Here is a 26,715-nt window from a genome sequence, read left to right on the forward strand (position 1 = left end):
ATCAATCCCAAGCTGATTCCTTCCACCTGCATGGGCAGTTGTCCCCACTGGCTTTGGGCAGTTGTCTCTAATTTCTGTGTATCTGGAGACTTGATTATGGTTTTCCCAGATCTTCACAATCCTCCCAGAAGGAGGAGGATTTCTTACCCAGTAGGGAGCTGTGAGATTACAAAATTCTAAGGTATAAATATTTAGATTACATCCATTTTGAGCCTTATCTCATAATGAATAACTTTTGGGTTATTAATGTATATTTTCTGAAAGAAGTTTTAAAATTATTAGCTTAAAGATTTACACTAGTACATAATTGTGTGTATCTTTACAGACATTTTATATACATATTTGAGTCTGCGTGTTTTGTAAAACATACATTAAATATATGTATAATCATTTTACAGAAATAAGATGCTTTGCATGTAATAAGCCTATGATTTTTTTAACCATACCTAAATTTTAAAGATTTTAGTACATTCTATAATTTTGATTATTTTCTTACACTAGATTGAGTAGTAGAAATACCGTATAAATATATTTTGCCTATATAGTCATATTGCCTAGTGGCTTTCCAAAGGACTTGTCTTTGTCATTGTGCTACTAGCAAAGTGCAAGTGCCAGCCTTACCACACTTTCCTAGACTGTTTTGCATTTTAAAACATAACTTTATTATGTTTTTAAAACAATACTTCACCTGTTTTCAGTTATATTTATTTCTTTATCAACAAGGGGCATCTGTCTTCCATTTCTTTGTTTACCAGTTGCACTTCCTTCATTGTAAATTGTCCTTGTAACCTTTGTCCATCATGGGCAAAGAGCATATGCGTTCCTTAGAAAGCTTACAAAAAAAGGAATATAAAAAATGTGGTAATTTTATTTTTTAAGATGAGGGTCCAAGACTTCCACAGAGGCAAAGAGCTTTGAACTTTCACAGTTGGATACTTAAGACTAGATTATCAAGTCCAAGTACAAGGTCTTTAATTTTTAGATGGATTGAAATGAGTCCAAAGTTGTACCAAAAATGCTGAATTTATAACCTGTTGTGTTGTATGGTGATAGTTTTAGCTGCTTTTCTTGTCTTCTAAGCTTTCTAAGTCTTGAGTGGCGCCAGCTAAGGCAAATAGAATTAAAATATGTCAACTTCTTCTTGAAAAATTGCTTTATGAAAATGAATTTTAAAATATTCCTCAGAGGTTAAAACTTGGCATATATGCTGCCCCAGAAATCTGTTCATGAGTTCTGTCATTTTTTTTTAGAGTTGTTAATATGGTGATACTTAAAACATTTTTTAGATAAATATACATATTAAATGGCTGATAAATTTAAGACCAGCATTTTTATGAGCATAGAAGTAAATAAAAGAATGCATAATTTAAATACATCAATGTGTATATTTCTTATGTGTATATTTCTTACAATCTCTTTGGCCAATTTCTTTTTAAAAGTTGATTATTTTATGTGATCTTTTATTTATATTTATAACAGGCTCAACATATGCATGGGACTAGGTTGTAGTACTGGAAAAATGATGCCATCTGATTTTTTTATACTGATGGTGGCATGGTTAATTGAAACTCAGCACCAGATCAGAGAGGTGTGTTTGTGTGTGTGTAATTGAAGACTCCACTGGGCGGTGCTCATGAGAAGCTTGCATTTATGGCTGTTACCCTTTCCAAGATTGAAGAACATAGGCAGGCTAGAGCTTTGGTGTTCTGGAGAGAGAGAGATGGCTCCTAGGATCTATCCCTTGAGCCACCTACGTGAAATAGACGTGAAGAGTGTTCACTAATTACTCTTGCAAGTTTTCCAGCTCATCCTTTCTAGTACTTCAAAGTTTTCCAACCCAGATTCAGCCTAAGGTTGAAGAAATCCCAGAATGAGGACAGATGTCCTCACAATCTTAGCTGATCCCTTGGGCCAGCTTGACCCTCCTGTCACCTAGGTAGCTCACTGAGTGCTCCTTCTCATTCAGCATGGGAGTTACTCCTAACCTTCACTGTTTCTTCTCAGAAGACAATGCTGTCTTCTCTTTGTAGCACACAGTTGAAGTAAACTTCCTCACCGTTTTTCCTACCTGCATATCTCCACATATTGCATCTACTTGTATCTTCTTGTGGAAGAGACACACTTTTTTTTTCTTTCAAGTCTATGCCGGGTATTTTTAGGTCTTGGTCCTTCTTGATCTGTTGTGACCTTCTCTTTCCTCCTTTCTGTACTGGCTCTTTCACAGTGCCTTCGTTTCCCCAGTGCCTGACCTTCTCATTTCCACCTGCTTATACCACATGTACTTCAAATTCAGAATATCTAAAATGACTTCTAATTCTTCTTTCAAAAGGGCTCTTTGACCTACTATTTTAGAAGGTGACATCACCTCCCTACTTATTTAGCCACAACCTAGAAGTCATCCTAAACCCCTCTATTACCTTATTTTTCATACCCATTTGACTACCGATTCCACTTGATTCTATCTCTTTAACAACCTACTGCCTGCTCCATCTCTTTACCCAGTTCTACTCTTTCTTCTCTTTGCCCACCTTGACTACTTGAGTGTCTTTTTTATTTGTGAGACCAACTCTCGAAGAGTACATATTTATTATGTAAGATTATAATCTTTTATTTCATCTGTATATTACCTTGAAAAAAACCCAAATACATACCTATATTTAATGTGACCAAAATTTATAGGCATCCTGAAGGTGAAGAAGAAAATGCACAAGGGTTGGATAAACTATTTGAAGATACAATGGAGAAAAATTTCCCTAGCCTTGCTGAAAATCTAGATATCCAGGTATAAGGAGTTCAAAGGACTCCTGGGAGATTCATTGCAAACAGGAAGACACTATGACACGTAGTCATTAGACTGGCCAAAATAAACACAAAAGAGGCACTCCTATGAGCTGTAAGGCAAAAGAAGCAGGTATCCTACAAAGAAAAACCCATCAGAATAACTGAAGACTTCTCAACTAAGACCCTACAAGCCAGAAGACATTGGGGGCCCATTCTCACCCTTCTCAAACAGAATAATGCCCAGCCTAGAATATTGTACTCTGCAAAACTAAGTTTCTTATACAAAGGAGAAATAAAGACCTTCCCAGACAAGCAAAGACTTCGGGAATTCATCAAGATAAGACCTGCCCTCCAGGAAAGTACTCAGAACAGTGTTACACACAGATCAACACAATAAACGCTCAGCGCTGTAAAATCATCCAAAAGCTAAAATGTCAAAGGCCAGAGACAACAATGGCTCAAGAGAGAAAACAAGCAACAAAGTTCAACTCAACCCATGGGAGGAGGGTTGCCCCTTGAGCTCGCTGCAGCTAGGACCCACTGATCTGCCACTGAAGGTACACACACCTCAGTAGGCTCGTTCACAAATATCCCTTCTGTGCCCCCTGGCAATGCTACCCAGACCTGGGTGTACGGAATCTGGCCTGCAGTCCTGTCCCTTGGGCCCTGGAGATCAATCCCTGACCCTGCCAGGGAGAGGAGTGCTGGTCTCAAGTCACCCATGGGGTGCCCAAACTGGATCAATGTCTCTCCATCTCGGGATTTGCCCCGCTCTTCTGGAGTCACCAGGCAAGCAGCACCTGGGAGGGTCAGCAGGTAGGGAGCTCACAGTCCGAGTACCCCCTCAGTCTGCTGCAGGGGCCCAAAAAGGAAAGGGTCCCATTCCCTGCAGATGCCTGTGGTTGGTGGCTAAATTGTCCCTGTCAGCAGCTACAAGTAGAGGAGGGGAAGGGGAGAATTAAGCAATATGGCGCCTGGTGATCAGCTTGGGTCTGCGTGGTGGGAGGTGCCCTGAGGGAGCTGGGAGCCTGGTACTCTGTCCGCAAGAGGCTCATGCTCACTGGCAGCAGCTGTCTCTGGTCTGGTGTTGGCAGGTCTCTCCAGCAGCTTGGGAGCCCACCAGCAGTCCGAGATGCAAGGAAGGGGAAATTTAATCACGCCACCTAACTCTTGTCACTAGTCTCCAAGCCTCTTGGGGTTTAGACTTTGCCAATGCCTTTCTCCTTCCAGTTCTGCTCCGCAACTTCTTCCTGTGGAGTCTCCTGTAGTTTCAGGCACCCTTTCTTCCTACCCTCCTATGTTTGTCTGCCTGTTTGTTTTTTTTCACTTTCATCTAAAATGTATCTTTCTTGCAGAGACACTCTGGCTGGTGGTTTTTCTCATCTACCATCTTCCAACCTGCTATTTTACTTGATTTTATTTTTCTATTTTTAGTACAATATTTGCTTCTGTGAGTTGATAACAAACATATGATTCAGTTGTGGTGCTTTGTGAGCACCAAGAATCTAAAAATAAAATAATAGAGCATGATAACATTCAAGTATTTTGATGACATTTAAAAGGAAAATTAAAGGTGGTTGTGAAATGTATACTGCAGATCTCAAATTACCAAGGGCTCTGCTGGACTTTGGCTATCTTGGGGCCAGAAATACTGCAAAGCTATGATTTGGAGGATAGGTGGAGAATAAAGACACTTTATGTTAATGTGTCTTTTTAGTATAAAGGAAATAGCATTAATTCGAGGAGAGCTAGTTTATACAAAGTAACTCTTGTCCATTGTTGGTATCAATTTTTAGAGTAAGAGTAATAAGAATTATTACATAGTTTAAACCTCAAATTTTGTGTTTTATATAATGAGCTTAATTTCATATCACAGGTTTTTATGGGAGTAATCTAAACTTTGATTCACTAGCAATAGCAATGTATAGTCTTTTTTCAGCCTGGGTAGAGACATGCTGGATTTTACATATGCCCTGAAACAAATTAGCACAGTTTGCTTAAAATAGCTGCCTAAATGATGAGAAATAAATTGGGTTACAAAACCCTACTTTGATAGTTTAGCATGTCAATTAGTTAAGTAAGGATTTGAACCATATCATATAGTCATGGGATGGAAAACAACACATGGACGTCAAGCCAAGTGTCTGGTAATAGGGCCAACCTTGATGCCTGGCTCTGCCGTTGATCTGGGGGGTGGTGTTGTGTACCCTTTTGACAATAATTCAGTTTCTCCAAGTATGAGATAATAGTTGTATATTTAATAAGGCTTTATTGAGTACCAGTCTTGAGTTAGATGACTTATTTAGGGATGAGACAACATACTTTGAAATCATTACAAAACCAAGACTATATAATTTTAGTGCACTGGTGTTCGTTATTCAACTTTGTGGTTCAGAATGCATCTGCATGTCATGAAAAATCCTAGTAGCAATATGGTGCAATGAAGGTCAGATGAATGAGTGGACTACAACGTTCACCAGTCGTTCTCTAGCAGTTGAGGGAGCCTCGTTGCTTCAGAACTGGGGGTCAGTGGAAGAGGACTGCCATTAGAGTGACAGAGATCTGGCTAATACGGCCTACAACGTTTAATTCTTCTTTATCCTTCTTGCAAACCTAGTTTTCTCTACTCCTACTTTATTTCTAACCCTTCAAACTCTTATATAAGTAGGCAATATGACATATTGTTAAAGAGCGAAAGCTCTGCAGTTCATATCCTGGCTCCTTTATGAGTAGCTTTGTGACCTTTGCAGTCACATGACTTCACCAAACCTTAGTTTCCCATTTCTAAAGTGATACCTACCCAAGAAGTTGTGTAATAAATATGTGAAATACATGGTATAGTGCCTGGGCATATATTAATGCTAACTAGCAATGATGTTGATATTGTCAGTCCTCTTAAAGAATATTGGCAAAATGATCTTAATTGTCCTGATCTAGAGAAGTGGTTCCCAAAGCAAAGACAACATCAGAATCACCCGGAAGGCTTAAAATAGGCAAATAGCTACATAGATCCTTTCTATGAATACTAGAGCTGAATTTGGGTCAGGTAATCCCATCTGGCAACAGTTTTCCTCTCCAGCAGATGTTTTGCCTTATACGGTAACTTCTTTAAAAATCAGAGTCAATAGTACAGAATTGCGTTGCGTTTCTCTTCATGGCGGAAAACTTATTTTGGTAGGTATAAAAAAAGAAGAAAAGCAGCTATTGAGAAGATGAAATTTATCTGTTTTAAGTTTCCTACAACCTATCTTAGATAGTTTTAAGGTGAGAGAGAAACAGAGACAGAAGCAGACACTGGCACTGTTTTAAAGTATCCTTTGAAGACTTAATTGCATGTTTTCTACCTTAGCAAAAACTGAACCTATTTATCTGGATAAGCTCTTCAAGCTTGTAGTTATTGAAAAAGTTCTCTGTCCTCTTTCTCTCAATTCTTAGCTGAGAGCAATGTGCACATTATTTGCTTACTTGGGTGCTGTTCTGTGAGTTCGTGTATTTAAAGCTTGTGAGGGAGCCAAGCCACGGGATCTGGCTGGCTTTCAGCTGCTAAACAGGGGGCATGTAACTTGCCATTGGTCCCCAACTGAGAGAACTGTGGATGTAATTTCTTTTTGGTAAACATCCATCCTGAAGGGAATTTATCTCTTCTACCCATTTGTTTTCCTTTGGGTGTTTTCCTTTTGTTGCATGATCCTCACTTTGTTGGACATGAGTACTTCTGTAGTGTTACTTATCCTCTCAAAACAATGAAAAATTACTTTTGCAAAGCCGTTTAAGTCAGAGGATGTAAAATGAACCCCAGCCAAACCAGTGGTTACCATCCATCAGAGGTAGGAAGAGCGCCGTCTAATACCAGTCGGACAGCTAATAGTCCATGCCGTGACTGAGCTGGGCAGCAGAGCCAGGGTGCTGGACTTGCAACAGTGTCAAGGCATGTGGTCCAACCTTTTTGTGGTTTGGCTCTGAGTTAGATTGTTTCATGTGGTTGGTTTCAGGAAGGCTAAGAAGATCTATTCTTGCTCTCTCTCGGTTTCATTGACATTCTTTGTTGCTGTCATTGTTATTATCCCTGCCACCATCACCGCCACCACTAATGTGTTGAATAGTCACACTGTGTGCCATGAACTGGGCTCAACTTTATTTTCTTGTTTAATAATAACATTAACTTCATCTGGTAGGAACTCCTATTTCTCACATTTTGTCAATAAGAAACTGAGGCTTACAGAAGATACCACCTCTGAAGCTTTGGATAAGTCATAGTGGCAGAGCTAAGGCTGAAACCAAGGCTTAGACTCCAAAGAGCATGTTCTTAACCTCTATGCTGTATTGCTGTCCTTCGGGATGACTGATTGTTGGACAGCATTCGCTTTAGGAACTCACCACTTTTAAATGTTCCATACATAAAAATTTGCAATGGCATTTCTTCAGTTCCATTACTTTTATATAATCTAAGTACCTTTAGTGGAGGGGATCAAAAGGTTAGGCTAGAAGCACAGTGCTGGAGAAATCTTTACAGTGTAATTTGCAATACTTTGGCAAGGCTAGATTTTTGGTATCTTGTTTAAAATAAATATGACATTTCAAAAGAAGAATAGGCAGTATGTGTTTATATAGCACTAATTATTTATGCAAACTTTGTCAGCTAAGCAGTACATCTGTTAACTATATATTTTTAAAAAGGGTAAAGGATGATCTCAAAAGATTTAAAGAACATAAAGATTACAAGGAACCTGGTGGCCAACTATTTTTCTTTCTCTGAGAAACTGTACTTAAGTAACCACAGAAGGGGGTTTGGAGTTCAAATAGTCAGGAACTCCTTGGTACTTAAGGTTATTAAGAATACTTAAGTATTCCCCTAGGTCTCTAAAATGCTTTTTCCAGGATGAATGGATGTAGACACATTTTAAGCAGATATATAGAGTAGATGAACCTTCAAGGTCCTGAACTACACTGATTTTTTTTTGGGGGGGGTCCATATTTAATATCTCTGATTAGTCAAGATTTTTAGAATTTGCCATTTGCCATTGGTGTAAACAAAACAGAATTGGACTTGTGAGTTGTTCTCCACCATTTAAACTTTAGTTGCACATTTGTAATACAAAGTATTTGAATGTAGGATTAATGATCATTGGCTTCTGATTTAGAATGGTATCTGGATGGATTTTCCCTTGCCACCACCCTTCCTGACCATTCCCTAAAATACTTACAAGGATGGAATGGGTAACATTACAAACTAAAACCAGCAGTCAGTGTGTTGTCAGAATCCAGAAGGGGGAGGTCCAACAACTAAATACTGAGAAGACTGAATTGAAAAACGTAAGTGGAGGGTTATTTATGGTATACTGCTGATGACTGTGTCCACATGAAAGCTAGAAAATGGCTTCCCTCATACTCACCCAGCTGGCCCCTAGGTTAAAAATGAAAACTCTGAAACAATTAGGAAACTGGACAGGTATCCTTTTGTCAAATGACCTCTGCTTTATAACAACAGAATGATAATTATAACTAATAGTGCATATTTATAATATTCCAGACATTGTGTTAAGTATATTGACTCATTAAATTACTGCAATAATAATTGTACAGGGTGGGTACTATTATTATTTCTGATTTCCACATGAGCAAATAGGGGTGTAAGAATGATTAATATTAGCTGTGTGGTTTGAGCAAGTTAAGGAAATGGAGCCAGGATTTGAATCCCCACAGAGTCGGAGTTCAGAGCCAGTGCTCCTAATGACAAGGATAAACTATCTATGAAGCCAGTTTCCTCTTTATTACTTCTTTCTCTCTCTCAAGCCTATTGGTATTGCTCTTCTACAAACATTTACCAACTCCCAGAAAACGAACACTTATGTAGGTGGCGGTGGCACCATTGTGTCCTGGAAATTGTAGTTCCCTGGAGTAATTGTAAGTCGGGGACATGATGGAAAGAATCCTGATGGAAGTGGTGTGCATGTAAAGGATTATACTTTATTTCCCTTCAGTGTGTTAGAGATCCAGATACTAGCTAAGAGAAAAGCTACCTAAACATGGGATTAGGTTGGATGATGAGCAAATCAAGTGCTTGGGAATAAAAATGGAATTTAATCAACACCCAGATGAGCAGAGAGAGAGGGGGCAGTCCCCACAATTCATCTGTTGGATATGAGCAGAACTTTTCTTTGTTGAAGAGGAGAAAAAATGAACTTATAATTATGGTAGAATAAGAGGGAACTCATTCTAGAATTTAACAAAGCTCAGACTTCTGATATTGTCACATGCCTCATATATATAAGAACTGAATAAAAAAATTAGGGAAAAGTTTGTCCCCAGCAGAATGCAGAGAAGACATTATTCATAAAACATTTTAGGAAGCAATAATGAATAGGCTGAGATAAAGGAGACAACATGATCAAATTAAAAGAGAAGTCAGGTGAGGTAAAGAATTGAAGGGAACTTAAACATAGTGTAGTCAAAGTAAAATTTAGAGAGTATCAAGTACAGAATTGATTATTTGAAAAATAGAACAATAATGACATGGAGGAAAAACTTGGGCAACTCCAATAGAATTTAGAAGATTAAGACATAGTCATGAAAATAATGATAAAAAAAGAGGATAGATATTAACAACAACAAAACCTTGAGTTGGAAAATGCCCTGGGTTTATAGAGCCAAAGAACTCGATATGTGAAAGAGGGATCATCATAGAGACAGTCTAGCAAAAAATCATTTGAAAGCAAAGGATAAACAGAAAGTGCTACAAGCATCCATAAGGAAAGCACTTTACCTCCAAAGAAGAAAAAGAAAAATCAAGCTATCTTCAGATTTCTAGTTTTAGTATCCAAAATATAGGTAGTGGAGAAGCATCTAAGATTTGAAAGATGAAGACGTAACTCTGTAATCTTGTACCCACCTAAGTTATCTTTACTGGTGTTCCACTGTGCCTGAATTGTTGCTATTGAAATACTTGCTCTAACAACTTGCAAAAAAAATTTAGTCTGAATTTATGAATCCAATCCTTCCATAATGGGTACACATGCACTTGCTAGCACTGACATTTAAATAGAGTGTGAGTCCAAGAAAGAGGATGTGCGGTGCATTTCAGTCTTACCTTAGCAATCTTCCCAATAGATAATGTCTATTCTGGTTATCTGTTGCTGCATGACAAATATCCTGAAACTTAGTAGCTTAAAATCAGCAGTTTTATTATCATTTTGCATGGATCTGAGAATTGATGAGCTGCAGGCGGGAGGCTCTCACTTAGGGGCACTCATCCTGTTGTGTTAGCTGACTGCTGAAGATAAATCCACCTGAATGAAGGCTTCTTGGTCTCATGTTTGGCTCCTGAGTTGGTGTTGGCTGGGCATTTCTCAATCCACATAGTCTCTCCTGTGATTAGTTAGGTTTCCTCATAGTATGGTGAAGACACTTTATAAGCACTGTCCTAATTTTTCTGTCAGTAATTTCCTTTCATTTATTTATAGTTATTTAGACATTTATATATGCATAAACAATATATTTAGTTTTGTATATATTTTCACTTATATAGAAATAGAGTGATGCGGGACTTTGAATAAAACATTTTGTATACAAATCGTTTGTTTTGTATGTTTCAAATACCTTCTAATAGTTTGTCTTTTTACCCTTTTTTAGTTATCTTTTAAAATTGGATATTAATTTCATTATGTTGTATATATGGACCTTTTATGGAGCCCTAAAGAATACTACTTCTATATCTCCAATATTTTGTGCTAAATTTTCAATTTTTTTTTACATTCACATTTAAACTTTAAATCCACCTGAGAAATGATTTTTTGTGTATTAGGTACAAGCTGGGAATATAATTTTCTTCCCTTTTTGGATAATCAATCATCCTAGCACAATTTCTTTAATAGCCTATTCTTTTTCCACTGCTTTGGCATATCAGGGTTCTATATATGAATGTGTATGGTCTTTGTTCTTTTAAATTGGTCTATTAATCCTTTCATTAATACCACACTATCTTATTTACTTTACATTTGTAATAATAAAATTTTAAAATCTGGTGAAGCAAGGTTCCTTACCTTGTTTCTATTCAAAGGTGTCCTATTTTAGCTGTTTAATCTTTAAAATCAGTGGAGTTACACAAAATCCTTTAGGATTTTTTACTGGAATTGCATCCATCCTCCCAAACAATAAAGTGACTTTCAAAGAGTTTAATATTGATCACTGTCCCTCCTTTCAAAGAATGTTAATGTTGTGCAGGACTTGGTCCTGCTTTGTTGTTTAACCCATTATCAGACATTATTTTGTTTGATATACATAATGTTTGTTCAGATTTATCTATATATTCAAATCCCTCTCCCCCTTTCTTCCTTCAGCATTCATTTTTGTATCCCATATTTACTCCTGTGGTTGATTTCCTTTTTCCGAAGCACATCCTTCAGATATTCCGTTTAGTGAGGATTTGTTTGTAGTAAACTCAGTTTTTGCATGTCTTAAAATATCTTCATGTTACTGTCACTCTTGTTTGTTTTTGCTTTGTTTTTTTTGAGACAGAGTCTCACTCTATTGCCCTGGCTAGAGTGCCATAGTGTTATCATAGGTCACTGCAACCTCAAACTCCTGGGCTCGAGCAATCCTCCTGCTTCAGCTTCCTGCATTGCTGGGACTACAGGCATGGGCCATGACACCTGGCTAATTTTTTCTATTTTTGGTAGAGATGGGGTCTTACTGTTGCTTAGACTGGTCTTGAACTCCTGAGGTCAAGAAATTCTCCCACCTTGGCCTCTCAAAGTGCTAGGATTACCGGTGTGAGCCACCGTGCTCAGCTGGCGTTACTCTCACTCTTAAAGGATAGCTTTGCTAGGTGTAAAAATCAGTTGATAATTACTTTCAGTTAAAACCTAGACAGTACAGAATACCAGGAAAAAAAATCACCACTACCTATTATCTCACCACCAAATAATAAATAACATGTTTTTATTCTATTTTTTTCCCAAAGGTGTATATATATATAATTTGCTAGTTGAATCAGTCTTTATAGTCTTAGAAACTTTTAAAAGAAACTTATTTTGGATCAGAATTGTTTTCAGGTCATGAAAAAGTCACTACAGACATAACATTAATGGCTATATAATCTATTTTAGGGCATAAGGTATTCACCAAACAGTTCCTCCACTGTTAAACTTCCAGGTTGAGTCCATGTTTACTTAACATAAATAAATTTACAGTGACTACCTGTGCTAAAATCCTTTTCTTCATTTTGCATATTTTTCTCAGGTTTGAGTCCTCTAATTTCAGTAAATGAATCCAAGAATACACACTTTTTTCCCCATTTTTTATTTGTACATATTCATGGGGTATAGGAGCAGTTTTGCTACATAGATAGATATTGCATTGTGGTGAAGTCAGGAGGTACACACGTTTTGAAAAAGCTTGATACAGCTGTCTATTACATTTCAGAAGGGCTGTAGCACTTTACACTTAAACCAGTTGTATATTTGAATAATTCATTGTTTTCATCTACTTTATATTAATTTATTGCACTTATTTTGAATGTATGCATATTTCATATACTAATTGTAGTCGATGGTATATAAAATTACCACAGAGCAGCATTTGGGGCAAGAAGTCTTTACCTGCATGACATTATGCATTCATAGAACCCTTACTGGAGGCTGATCTAATTTCTACCTCTAAAATAAAATCTTGCTGACACTGAGAAACACTCATTATTTCAATGGAAAAACCATAGGATTTCAATCAGTGAATGTACTCAAGTTGTGAAATGCACCATTTATGGAGTTATATGGAATAAATGTGGAAGAGGATTTATGCTCAATTACTACTCATCTTTTTACCTTAACATTAACGCTTAGAACAAAATGGCATATGATTCAAATATTGCTATTTTGTTTTTTAACATCTCCATTGCAGACTTCCCTAGAGGATCATGTTTTTCTTTATTTTTGTTATTTCAACTGTTTATTTTTTATGGTAGAAAATATGTTTTTGGTTTCCTTGTAATGTGAATTATTACATGGTTCTGTTTTTAGAGACATTGAAACAGTGAAAATTTTCTCGTAGACAAAGGGTCTCTGTCTCCTATTTCTTATATTGACTGCAAATTAAAAGCTATGCTTGCAGAGTTGTGTTAAAGGTTTTTTTTCAATTTTTATTTTTAATTATGGCTATATAATAGTCGTGTATATTTATGGGGAACATATGATGTGTAATGATCAAATCAGGGTAATTGGGGTATTCATCACCTCAAGCATTTATTATTTCTTTGTGTTAGGAGCATTCCAGTTCCATAGGACCTCCTTATGATTTAGTCTTTTGGGTGTTTTTTTTTTATGGAAACCCTTTGGATAAGATCTATGACAAAGCAATCCTTATACCAGTTTATAAGCTCTAACGAGTACTTTCAAAAATCACATCCTATCATGAATAAAATGTTTAGCTACCATTTTGGTAACCAATGGTGAATGATTTCTAAACGAGAAGGTATTTATAAAATGGTGCCCTATCTCTTCTTGGCTTTTTGGCTAAGATGAAGTGTAGTATCTGTTCTTATCAGCTTAATATCTGATATGTCCTCTATCTGAGGACACAATATTAAGCAGATTTTTGGAGACAGAAGATGGAATAGAGGCTTGCTCCAACCACGCCACACATCGACCTGGTGTTGCAGTACTTCCAGGAAGCTGTACCCCTCCTGCGGGGACATTGGTGTTTTCAAAAATAGATTTGTTATGCCTTAGATTTTCTTGATTCAACTTCTTGTCTTTCACTGACATCTGTTACCTTTATCATCTCTTTTACTTAAAGCAGTCTGATATGCTCTTAGGTATTTTAAAGCGTTCTATAAAATAATAAGAAAAATGGTTCCCTAAGCCAATGTGTGTTTGAGTAGTAGCCATAATTATCATTTCTAAGTTTTACACCTTTTTGAAGTCCCATCCTTAAGAAGGAGAACCAACTGTTTACATCTGGCAGGCATCTTCCTTCCTTCTTTCCTCCCTTTCTCCCAACACACAACCTGCCTTATCCAGATTTTTGGTTGTTTCCATGTTTTGTTTACAAATACAGGATCTGGGAGAGAGATGTTAAGGCATGCTCTGCCCTTAGGTAACAGGAATTATTTCGCCTTATTTTATGGCATAAAAAACTGGACCCTTGAAGCTTGCTGTTCAGTGCAAAATGTTCTTTGTCAGAACCAGAAAAGTAGCATTTTGATTAGTTATCAGTCCAAGCTATAGGCTTTGACCATAGCAATTTTGCAACTCTTTTCAAGTTTATAATTTTTAATTCTTCAGAATTTTTAGTCTTATTTTTAAAGAAACTTGTAATTTATTGGTTGTAATACTAAAAAACATAATTCTATGTTATAAGATGAATACACATACAGTTAGGTAAAAGTAAACTGCCCTCTCATCAGTATGCCCAGATGTATTCTATGGAGGAATATATTTTAGATACACATACACACATGAATACACATATACATTTCAGAGAAATTGGGCATAGTCTCCAGAATTTTTAAGGTGGCCTACATCATTGCTGCTGAAAATGTCAGTGACCCAGAATTTAAGATAAAATGCAGGGTCATTAAAACACAGCTGTAGTTGTCTTTCAAAGAAAGATTTGCTTTATTTAGAACCGACTTAACTTTTAATAAAATATTTAGATGATGAACCCTAGGCATTATATTGATGGCATTTTAAGTTTTCCCATAGGAAGATATAGAAAACACACATAAAGGCAGTTAAAATATATTTTAAGTATTGATCTTCTTTTAACATTTATCACCCACAAATTTTGTCTGTTTTATATTAGAATAAAACTGACTGGAAGCAACTTCCAGAAGTTTCTTAATTCATTCCTTGTTTTCTGATTTCTAAGCTTGCTATCAGAAAAATAGTTACCTAATTTTTGAAAATGGTAAAGGAGAAAGTCTTTTTCACATCTGTTCTCAGTAACTCGGTCTCTAACTTCCCTAATAGATAAAGGCTCTTATTATGACTATATTATAGCTGTGTAGCTGTAATTCTGTTTTTGATTAGTGACAGTAAAAGGTAGAAAACACTTTTATTTTGAAGAGGTAATTTTTTACGTATTTCGTGAGCATTGGCATCTTTTTATGTTTCTTGGCAAAGTATTCTCTGTAGTCTTTTCTCAAAGTCCCTATTTTTTGATTTTTGGTACCCTTATTTGGATTTTCTGGCTTAAATCATCGAAAGCCAAATAGGGTGCAGTACTCAAGCATAGTAAATGTGCAATGCCCATTTTATTTTCACTTCAGTGTCCTCGGCTGTTCAGTGTTACAGGCATAGATTTTTAACTCGACTGCACTGAGCCATTTAGCTCGAGATTCGGTACAGGTCCTTGAGCCTGCCCTGCTAAGATCATGAAAAGCTTGTTTTGTATTACATAATAGTTCCCTGGTCTTCTTTACATAGCTTTTCTTGTCAAACTCCAGGTAATATCTTTTACTAAAATTATGGTAGTTTGGAATGTGAATCTCCTCTTGGATACCTTTGATTCAGTGGTGATTCATTTTAAATTATTTATTAATGCATTTTAAATTTTTTCATACTTGTAAACTTTTGGTTTCTCATGCTTTCCTTTAACACCGAAGTTAAATGAAACAGATAAGAACATACTGATACAAGCATGACAATAAGCAACACTTAGGAAACTTGTTATAGGTATTGTATACATATGTATGTGCACATGTGTAATAGCTTCCTTTGATTTTAGTTTATATGTTTAATAGTCGATACTATTTCTGGAGAATGAAATACCATTTTCAGTTGAGGAGAAATCCATTTTATTAAATATTAAGTTGTTTGTAAAAGATGATTAGCCATGTTCTACTGTTTTAGTATCTGGTAGACACAGACAACCAGATAGGATTCAAGATAACCCAGCAATGTTGTAGATATTTTGAAACCTTAGAAATGTGATGTCTCTAATAATCATGAGAAATGCTGAACATGTTATTTAGAGTTCCTTGTCAAATATTTTCCTCCTAATTGAAATCCATTGCTGCAACTTGGGTAGTTAATAAAGATTTTACAGTGACCAAAACATTTGTCTAGTGTATCCTTGTGGATAGAAACTATTTTGGCAAATGTTTGTTTACACTCCTTGTCCTGTAAGAATAACAAAGAAAATATACCCTTGAACACCCTGGTCTTGCATCAAACCAATAATGAACCCAGGCTTCATTTTATGAATTTAAAGGTTCAGTCATTTAAGTGAATGACCAGTTTATGGGGCTTAGGGAGTTTATGACTGAAAGGAAGATAGTAACACTGACTTCCTCCCCTCCCCTCAGGAGAGTATACTGACTATATCACAAAGGTAATGAGAGAAAGTATAGCATGCAGGGTAAGCTCTGGGGCCAGACTGCTTGAGTTAAAAATCCCAACTCTACCACTTACTGCCTGTGGCATCTTAGGTTTCTTAGCCTCTCTGTTCCTCAGTTTCCTCTTCTGAAAAATGGGGATAAACATTTAAGGTGATACCCCAATTACCCTGATTTGATTATATGAATGTATCAAATTATCACATGTACTGTGAAAATATATACAGCTATTGTGTATCAGTAAAAATATTTTAAGGAAAAAACAGGCATAATATAGTATTTATTTCACAGGCATATTTTCAATATGAAATGAATTAACATATGTAAAGAATTTAGTGCCTGGCACACAGCTTACATCTGTGTGATGATGGCAATGATGATTTAATAATTTGGAGGAAACTCAGAAATAGCACCTTTCTGAAAGAGGAAGGGCTGGTAATGGGCTTCCTTCTTTCTGTAATCCGACTAATAACATCTTGATACCGCTGGTATTTGTGTCACCTGAACTAATTTTATCTTTCCAATTTTTGAAGTGCCAACTCTGCATCCTAGTTAGGCAGAAGCCCCAAACATGAATATTGTTTTCATTTTTCCAATTGCAATTCTTTTTTCTTGTTTGTCTCTTTTTTGGCAAGCCGTCTAGGTTGCTTTTCAAAACAAAACCTATTTATTGAATAAATTGAGATATTCTGCAGGTTACCTCAAGTTTCTGGAATACAAACACAGAAGAAGTGAATCTGCCGTAGCGTGAATGACCTGTGACAGCTCGAATGGAACACAGAGATAAGGGCTCTTTCCCTGAGTGTGCACGTGCCTCCCAGCGTGGGAAACTACTCTCTACTAGCCTTCTTCTTGGGGCATCTCCCACAAACAGAACTCAGGGAAGGGAGTCCAGGCAGAAAGTGGTTTGCTTCCTTTCACATTTTGGAAAGTAGATTCTCAACCCAATTTGGAAGAGGTTCCCATTTATTTTGGAGTCCCCTTAGCCCTTCCTTCTTTCTTATCCCTTTCAAATTCCCTTTTCTCTCCTGTCCACAGCCTTTCAGCAACACTTTATGCTCTATAATTGTATCTAATTTTAACTTTGCACTGAGTTACCTCTGAAGCTTAAAAAAAAAAAAATTCTAGACTTTCAGGAGTTGGTGCATGGCTAGCAAACCTATATTTAAGGAAAGAAAAAAGGTCCCTAGAGGATTCTACTACCTCTGGCCTATAAACTAGCTTTTGGAACTACAGGTCTAAACCTTTTCCTATTACCAGCTGAAAAATAAGCATCCTGTGTTTTATTTTTACTTTGGGTTTTGCCACGGGCACACTTGATACTGAGTTGGTGTTGCTAAGATGTGCTGTTGACCCCAGGAAACTGAGGCTTTGAATGCCTTAGCCCCAGGGAATAAGATAAGTGATGTGAGAAATACGGGTTGTAGGCCAGGACCATTGGGGAGCTAATGGGGCCCACGGGAACCCTGATATTGTGTGATACTGTGTGGGATTGAGCAGGGAGGTTTTGATGCCTTTCTCCAGCCTAGTATTTACTTATTAATTTGTTTGTTCAGCAGCCATTTAAATGATTATGAGATCAAAGGCATTTTGCTGGGCACAAGGGATGCAGAGTACGGTGGAAAGAGTATAGGTTTTAGAATCTGCCAGATGTTGGTTTGAATCACCTCTGAGCTATGTAATTTTGAGCTATTTACTTAACTTCTGTAAACCTATTTCCTCATTGGCAAAATGGAAAATAATGCTTACCTTGCAGGTTGTTGTAAGGATTAGAAATAATATGCATAAGGCACCTTCTATAGTGTTATAGTTTATTTAGCATTTGTATGCCAGGGATAATATTTGGAATTTTATACATATTCTTTTACTCTTCATAGCAATGCTGAGGCAGGCACTATTGCTACTACCAGTTTAGAAATGAGAAGACTAAGGTTTAGAAAAACTAACTAGTCCAAGATTACTAGCTTCTCAGTGGCATAACTGTTCTGAATCTAGGACTGTTTGACCTGTAAACCCAAGCTCTTAGCCTTGTCTTCTAGATGCCTGCCCCGTCTACTATCATGTTACACCTCCCTACTCCTCCAGGCTAGGCCTGGGAGTGATCCCCCCAAGAGCTGGCCAGGCATCCACTACTTTGTGATTTAACTTAGTAGGTTGACCAAGGCATGTTGAATTCCTCTCTTGGGAATATGTAATTGACACAAAAGAGAAGTGGGGCGGTTATTAAGAGGAAGGTAAGACAAAAAGTCACAGGGTTTATTTAGGGCTAGGGCAGCCTACATAGACCACATATAAAGTTGAAGTTGAGGGCAGAAGTGGGAGCCCAGGAGAGTTCATTTTATGACAGAGGACAAAGCCCCTATGGTTCTGGTTCCTGACCACGTTCAGTGCTGAGATCTAGCCCATATATCTTCGCTTTCTTTGTTGAGGGTAAGCTTGAATATCTTTAACTTGATTTTTGGAAAGCCTCTAGCCAGGACTCTATGGCACACTAATTGCCATTAAATTGAAGCTATTTTTCATTCTTTACAAACTAGTAGCCATGATATGCAGCCAAACAAAATTGCAGTAGAAGGTGGGAAATTTTACAATGAGGAAGGTTCAAAGTGCTTCTGGGGCACAGAGGAGGGAATGCATTTATGATCCTTCATGGCATACACATCCCCTCATGTTATTCTGTGTTGACTGACTTCATAGAAGACCTGCCGCTTAGGTGAGCTGTAGGCTTGGACTGATAACCCATGCTCTTCTGTAGCTGCCACATAGAAACCTTTGCTTTTCACTTGTGTGTCTCCAAGTTCCATACAAATTGTGTTGAATCAAAATTAAATGTTTGCCATATGGTAATAGTCCTACATGTCATTTCTTGGATAACTTTTTTTCATTTAGTCAATGGTTATTGATTTAAGACCAAGAAGGTGGTTTCATATCCTCTTGTTCTGATGGAATTATCTTAAAAGTTATCATTCCTTATATTAAGTAAGCTGTAGAGGAACTTGAAATTCTTTTCTTGTTATCCTATAGCTCCTAATCTAATGAAAACAGTTGTCATTTTCTCTGCAAAAGCTGATGCTTTTTCTGATTTAATTTAGGAGTGCTGAATGAGCCTGATAGTTCTCTGCAAATTTATTTATTTTGAGTAAATTTAGGGCAGGTAGCTGTACAACATTCTAGTATCACAGTTTGAATGCTTACATTTTTTCACAATATTCAGTTAAATGAGAATGCGTATAAAGCACTCATGGTGCATGAATGTTCATCTTGATACCTAGGAAACTTTATAGATTGCATCTTGCTAAAAGCTAAGAAAAAAGACTAAGCAATGAATCAACGCACTGTAAATTTACAGAAAGTCTAAGTTACAGATAAGTTATTTATGCAGTACTTAATAACTCAAAGAGTTTCCATGGTAATGATGAAGTCAATGACTTTTCTCATAGAACCTGGTCAGGGTAACATTAGTTGTCTTCCAGTGCTTCTCTGCTTTTCTTGAAAAATGACTCTATAACTGTATCCTTATCTAGTTGTCTTTAAAGATGGAAAAGTACATAAGAGAAATTGGGCCAGGCGTGGATTATGCCTGTAATCCTAGCACTCTGGGAGGCCAAAACGGGAGGATTGCTTGAGGCCCAGGAGTTTGAGATCAGCCTGAGCAAGAGCAGCAAGACCCTAGTCTACTAAAAATAGGAAAAATTAGCTAGACATCACGGCCTGCACCTGTAGTCCTAGCTACTCAGGAGACTGAGGCAGGAGGCTCACTTGAACCCAAGAATTGGAGGCTGCAGGAAGCTATGATGATGCCACTGCACTCTAGCCTCAGTGACAGAGTAAAACTCTGTCTCAAAAAAAAAGAGGGGGGGAGGATTGAAACCCATGCTCTAAGCCCAGCTCTGCTACTAATAGCTGTAGCTTGAGTTAGATTACTCTAGACTTTTGTATTCCACTTGCTTCATATCTAAACCATTTTGCAGAGTGGACTAGAGCAGGGCGTAGTAGATGTCTGGGGGATACACCCTGTCTCTCCACTCTCTTCAGTACAGACAATTGATTGTTGTCACAAACCAAACAATCACCTTCATTCTTTTTTTTTTTCAAGACAGAGTTTCGCTCCATTGCCCAGGCTAGAGTGAGTGCCGTGGTGTCAGCTTAGCTCACAGCAACCTCAAACTCCTGGGCTTAAGCGATCCTCCTGCCTCAGCCTCCTGAGTAGCTGGGACTACAGGCATGCGCCACCATGCCCAGCTAATTTTTTCTATATATACATTTTTAGTTGGCCAGATAATTGCTTTCTATTTCTTAGTAGAGACGGGGGTCTCACTCTTGCTCAGGATGGTCTTGAACTCCTGACCTCGAGCGATCCACCCACCTCAGCCTCCCAGAGTGCTAGGATTACAGGTGTGAGCCACTGCGCCCGGCCTACCTTTCATTCTTGATTTCAATTATATGTGTACTTTCTGGACCACAAGATACTGAAGATCATTTTTATGTTTTACATTTTATATCTCTATTCTTATAGATAAGAGACCCAAGGTAAGCACCTGTTCTTTGCAGATAATGTACGTTAAAGTTCCCATAAGAAAATGGCAACCTGAATTTGTGAATGATACTTTTTCCCTGAACCATTGTTTGAATAGCAGATTCATCGTCTTAATTTTCTTTTCTACTATCATTAAGCCCCCCTTTACCCTCAAACATTTTTTAAGGGCAGCAATGCAATTGTATTTCTCCTTGTGCAGCACTTGGGTCTTGGTACTATTTAGTCCACTAAAGGGATTTTACCTAGAGCTAGAAAGAAAAAAGGCCTGCAATTGGAGTTACAAGAAATTATTTAAGAAGTTAGAGCCCCAAAGCTCCCCTGTATACTTAAAAACAAAACAAAACAGAACTCTTAACCAATGCTCTTCTAGTAAAAGTGAATTATTGCCCCCTTGTGGTAGAATTATGTATTTTTCCACTCAAATCAAGTATAGTGTTATTTTACAGTTTCCACTACCCTGAAACTTTGTCCTTTACAATTAATCTAAAGAGTTTCAAAACCACCTCTTCTTGTTTATGCTGAGCTATCTTAAGTGCCATAGAATCCTGTCTTTGAACTATTATTTTGTTCTGTTTTTCTGTTTGAGGTACCAGACATTTAAGAACTTAAATCAACTAGAGTCAGCAACACTATATAGAACAAACCCAAATCTCATTCAAATTACTTTGATATTCCTTGTTTTTATTGCTTCAAGTAAATTTGTAGGGGTTTGGGAATATCATATTGCCCCTTTAAAAGTCATGTCATACATCTGAAGAACAATGGCTTCTTCAGAGCTATAAAAAGAGGAACTTTTTTTTTATTTTTTTGAGGCAGAGTCTTGCTGTGTTGCTCAGGCTAGAGTGAGTGCCTGGCGTCAGCCTAGCTCACAGCAACCTCAGACTCCTGGGCTTAAGCAATCCTACTGCCTCAGCCTCCCGAGTAGCTGGGACTACAGGCATGCGCCACCATGCCCGGCTAATTTTTTTCTGTATATGTATTTTAGTTGTCCAGATAATTTCTTTCTATTTTTAGTAGAGACGGGGTCTCGCTCTTGCTGCGGCTGGTCTCAAACTCCTGACTTCAAGCAATCCACCTGCCTCGGCCTCCCAGAGTGCTAGGATTACAGGCGTGAGCCACCGCGCCTGGCCAAAAGAGGAACTTTTGAAATACCATGTACAGGAAACCTTAGTGGCAAGATAATTAATTCATTAAGGTTCAGGTGTTAGCTTTTCTTCCATTTTCATCATTTTGCACATGAAAACAAGATTTTAAAACCAAATGGGACTTCCTGTCAACAAAATGGGTAACAGATCTCATGCTTTAATAAACTGTCTTCTGTAAGAAGAATTGAGAAGTCACAAAAGAAGCCATTTAATATTATTCTTTTGAGAATAAAAATATGGCACATTTTTACAGGTAGGAGAACAGTAACATGCAGTCAGAGGCTTCCCATTCAGTCAACTTGGCTTATTGAATTAGGTTTTACAAATTAGTATAAATATGTGTAGGTAGTAAATATTCTGAATTATGATATTTCTGAGTGATTGTAATATCTGTATATTTAGAGAAGTTGATTTGGTAAGTTATTTCTTATTTTGGACAGCTGTCATTCTCTACCACTAGCCTTGTAAGAAGAACAACACCTACCTCTAAGTTATTTCCAGATTGTATGTAGATTTTTAAAGCACATGCTCTTTTATGAAGATGAAATGACTAAGTGACTCTCTGGAAATTTTTATAAGTTATTACTTGAAATTCAAGATGTCTAGTAGACTCTTAGTAGGTGGCTTGTTATGTTTCAACACTTTAACAGGGTTTGGCTCTAGGTTATTGTTTTTTCAAAGCAAACTACCATTGAAGGATTAGATATTGCTTGCCAGCCCCATCAAAAGACAACTATCTATCTGTAAAATGTTTTCAGTGAAAAGAGGTGTATTTCTAGAAAACCAGATGGATGTTACTAAAAAATGCCCCTTTAAGGAACTTTGTGCTATCAGTAAGGGGCCACAATTGATTTCCTTTACTCTTTCCACATTACCCTCACTCCTGGCTCCTCAGCTGATGTAAATAAATAACGTATATACTTAAATTTCAAGGAGATTTCAAATGTTCTCATCACGCACAAAAAATAAGCATATGAGGTGATGGATGTGTTAATTAGGTTGATTAATGATTTCACATTATACACATAACGTCAAATTGTATGCTATGACTATATACAGTTTTTGTCAATTAAAATAAATGTGTTATTCTGAACTATTATGGATAGTGGGAAGATTTTTTTATCTTAGGCTACATAGAATATACTATGGTAGATCCCAGTCCTGCTCATATTTGCCTATTTGGATGTCTTTCTAGACTAAAAAAAAAAAATTCATGAACTAACATTCATTCTTGACGTCTGAAGTGTTTAGGTCAGTATTTCCTAAGCTTTTATATCTTTGATCCAATCACAAGTGATCACTCCACAAAAGAATCTGCTCACCACAACCGTATGAATACTTTTGTATTACAGCCTTTCTGTTATACCCATTTATGATAAGTTTTAGTGACATAAATCTAATCAATTGATAGTTGAAAACAGACTTGATGGCTTCAGTAATCAAAAAGAAGAGGTCATGAAAATGTAGTAGGATATTTAGGTACTTTACAATTTTTTTTAGTATTACAGTAAAGATCTCTATGCATAAATCTTTGTCCAAGTATAGATTATGCTCCTAGGATGGATTCTTAGATCTGAGTCAAAGGTTATGAATATTCTTAATGCTTTTGTATGCATTGGCTTTTCAGAAAGGCTGTATCAATTTTATTTTCTCTTAATGCATCCTAATGTCTGTCTCAGCACATGACCTGGTAAGCTTTAGGTATTTTTTTACTTTTAAGGATCTTTGTGGTGGCATATTATTTTATTTGGAAGCTTTAATTGTGAAATTTGTTTAAATATATTAGCCATTTTTATTTCCTTTATGAATTGTATTTGGGTCTTTTGTTTATTTTTATATGAGCTCTTAAAATATTTTAGGAACCACTTGGCATTTTTCCAGAGAATCATTCATTGCTCTTAAACAAATAAATCTGTTACTACTCATTCTTGGGCAAACTCAAGTTGCCCATAGGAGAAAAAGAAATGGCCCAAATGCTATTCATTGTCTACAACTCAGTCCTTGTGACTTTTGATGTGAAAGCAACATTTTATGTTCTGCCTCAAGAACGTTCTCTGAAGTATGACCATACTTGCTGGGCTGGTGGTTACACAGGCTTCCTGTCCCCAAGTTTTAGTGGCTTTGAAGAATGACTGAATCTCTTTGAGGTGATTCCCAAGTCTCCACGGTGAATTGCATAATGCAGGGAAGCCCAGGCTTCGAGTCAGAGCATCACAAACTTATCAAAATTGAGTAAAAGTCAGTTTGGCTTTTGTCATAGTTATGGCTACAACAACAGTAATTACAGTTAATTACATTTGTTATAAGTGGCTTGCTTTCCCCAGTTTGTATGTATGTATACATCTAAATAGAGCTTTTATCTTTTTAATAGTTAGAGCTACTGAATTTTTTCTTCAGTTTTCTTTCATTGTATTTACCCTTAGAAAGTCTTTCTTAAAACACATATGTCGTAATCATTGTGGAAAGTCTCTTTGCCTTACTGATGGGTGTACAAGAACTGTTGTTCCAGTGCTGCAGAGACTCTTACCTAGAACTAGTGAGAGAAAACAATTTGAAGACCTTCCTTGCATTTGGGAGCTTATGAAAGAATGAAATCAGTGTCTGACTGGCAGTGGAGCCAGTATTTTCACAGCTTCATGTAATTTGTCTGTCTGATATCTTGGTTCAAAATAATCTGATTCTAATAGCAGTAATCCACAGCTGAATGGTAGCAGTATTCCCATAAGGAACTGTTCATCTTTCTCTGTAGAGGAGTTGATAGGTTATCCTCTTGGACCATTTCCACATGTGTGCAAGTCAGTGTAATTACGTTGGTTACAGTGTGGCTTTGATAGCATCTTTCTAACTTCATTCATTTTGAGGATAATCTTGTCTTTCCTATGATATTTTATACATCTTCCATTAATCCTAGGAATATAACTTTTTCACATGGTATCTCATAACTTTCTAGTGAAAGATGAATATAGCATTTTTGTTCTATAACTATAGAAACTAAGAGTCACAAATCTGCCTTACCAGACATCCCAGTTACAAAACTATGCCTAGCTCTGCCAGGTTTTCTTCTTCCTAGAGGTAGCTTTGCTCTAAACCATATTGTCTTCCTTAGGAACAGTAATATCTGGGCCTTTCTTCTTCTTGCATCCACATAACAGTGCTGAAAAGATCTCTCCTGTAGACCCACTTAAAGAGATTCACTCACTTATGATCTGCCAAGGCCACTGCATTCTCAAAACACTCAGGATATACAGATTTACAAAATTTGTCATTAAAGTTGGACGTGCTGAGGCTAACAATCTCCTCATAAAATTCAAACCTTTTCTTCCGATCTTCAGACATATATATTCTAAGTCTTGTGAAGTAAAGAGTAAGAAAGTTAAATTCATGCGTGCTTTTTGGGTGACTGGTATACTTGCCTTTAAATGCTTCTTGTACAGTGTAAATGTGCATGAGAAAGTGAAACAATATGAAATCTACAAGTCGTTCTCCAAGTCTAATCTTATATCCACAGAAATTACATGGAAACAAAAATTAGTGTGCTTATGATATCCAGTATAACTTATTTATCAATATATAGATATAAACAGAGATATATTTTTTGTTTTAAACTTACTGATGTTTTTTTCTCATGTTTAACCATCTTAGAACATTTTAACAGTAAAGTACATGTGGTTGTAAAACTCAGCAGAAACCAAGCAGAGGGGAGGAGGGGATGAGCAAATTCACATCTAACGGGCACAATGCAGGATAACTTGATCATGGGCACACTTATAACCTTGACTCAAATGGCACAAATGCAATTCGTGTAACCAAAATGTTTGTACTCCTGTAATACTCTGAAATAAAAAAAGATAATCTTAGAACATGGAAAAGAAAAGAATCTATGTGAGACCCTTTCTATACCTTATGTTGTGTTTTAATATTCTTTCATTACTTTAAGCCCAGCTCAATGTCAGAACAACCTACTATGGACCACAAAATATTTTCAGTTAATTTAGGCCTGTCTGTGGTCAAATCTTGGCTAACCATCTTAATTCCTTGGTATCTGCAATATATCCTATGTGAGAAACGAACTGGCCAAAAACAGAACCAACCAACCAAACAATAGTAAAGAGGTGTCATTCAAGAGGGACTTCTGAGTAAAAGTAATTAGGGCCCCCAAAACATTGCTAGTTGGAAATGGTACCACATACTTAGTGCCAAAGGAATAATCATACAATTTGAAAAATTTATATATATAAATAAGTTTTCAGAAGCATTTCTGAATTTTTGGCCAAGATACCAACTGTTTTATGCAAGTATTGAGTAACTTCTCTATTACACAATATCATATCAGCCAGCAAACCCCCAAATCGTTAGATATTGATGATTACATCAGAATAACATATTGGGTAAATGACACAAAATTGGCCATCTTAAAATGAGTTTCCAGTCACTTTGCATAGATTTGCTGTTAGTGAAAGTAGTACACATTGAACGTTCAACAACTTAATTTATATGAAGGACTGAAATTGTGAATGTGAAAAGCTTTCTTTGGATAACATACTCAGTATATTTTTATTTTAGCATGACACATTTAAACATCTAGTAATGTTAGCTTTATTTTTCTATTCACTTAATTTCAATTTGCTTTTAAAAGAAATCTAGGTTTTATATAACTTAAGCATAAACCAAACGAATTTTTAAAGTGTAATCAGCAATGTTTTTTTTTAAACTAAGGATTTTTGTTTAGAGAAAATACGGAATGAAGAAAAACTTCTTTGTAAAACTTTATAATTGAAGCTTTTAAAATATGCTATTTTAAGTTAAGTATTTCATCTTTCTGCCCTCATTAGGTGTGTCTCATCATTAGAGATAATGTTACTAAATAGTTGTAACTTTACAGCTGCTTTGATTAATGGTGGCTTAGACTAGGGTTTCATTGG

The 26,715-nt window shown here is 36.7% G+C and overlaps 1 protein-coding gene and 1 non-coding gene across 3 annotated transcripts in view; both read left to right on the forward strand.

Moving 5' to 3' along the window:
* RSPO2 (R-spondin 2) overlaps window positions 1-26,715 on the forward strand; it is a 141,272-nt gene that overhangs the window by 112,030 nt on the left and 2,527 nt on the right. The gene's annotated exons all lie outside the window — the stretch shown is intronic.
* LOC123645259 lies at window positions 13,267-13,456 on the forward strand. Its single transcript, XR_006737468.1, has one exon. It is a non-coding gene; the product is annotated as a U2 spliceosomal RNA (small nuclear RNA).

The sequence above is a fragment of the Lemur catta genome, chromosome 9 (assembly GCF_020740605.2).
Source record: "Lemur catta isolate mLemCat1 chromosome 9, mLemCat1.pri, whole genome shotgun sequence".
Lineage (NCBI taxonomy): Eukaryota > Metazoa > Chordata > Mammalia > Primates > Lemuridae > Lemur > Lemur catta.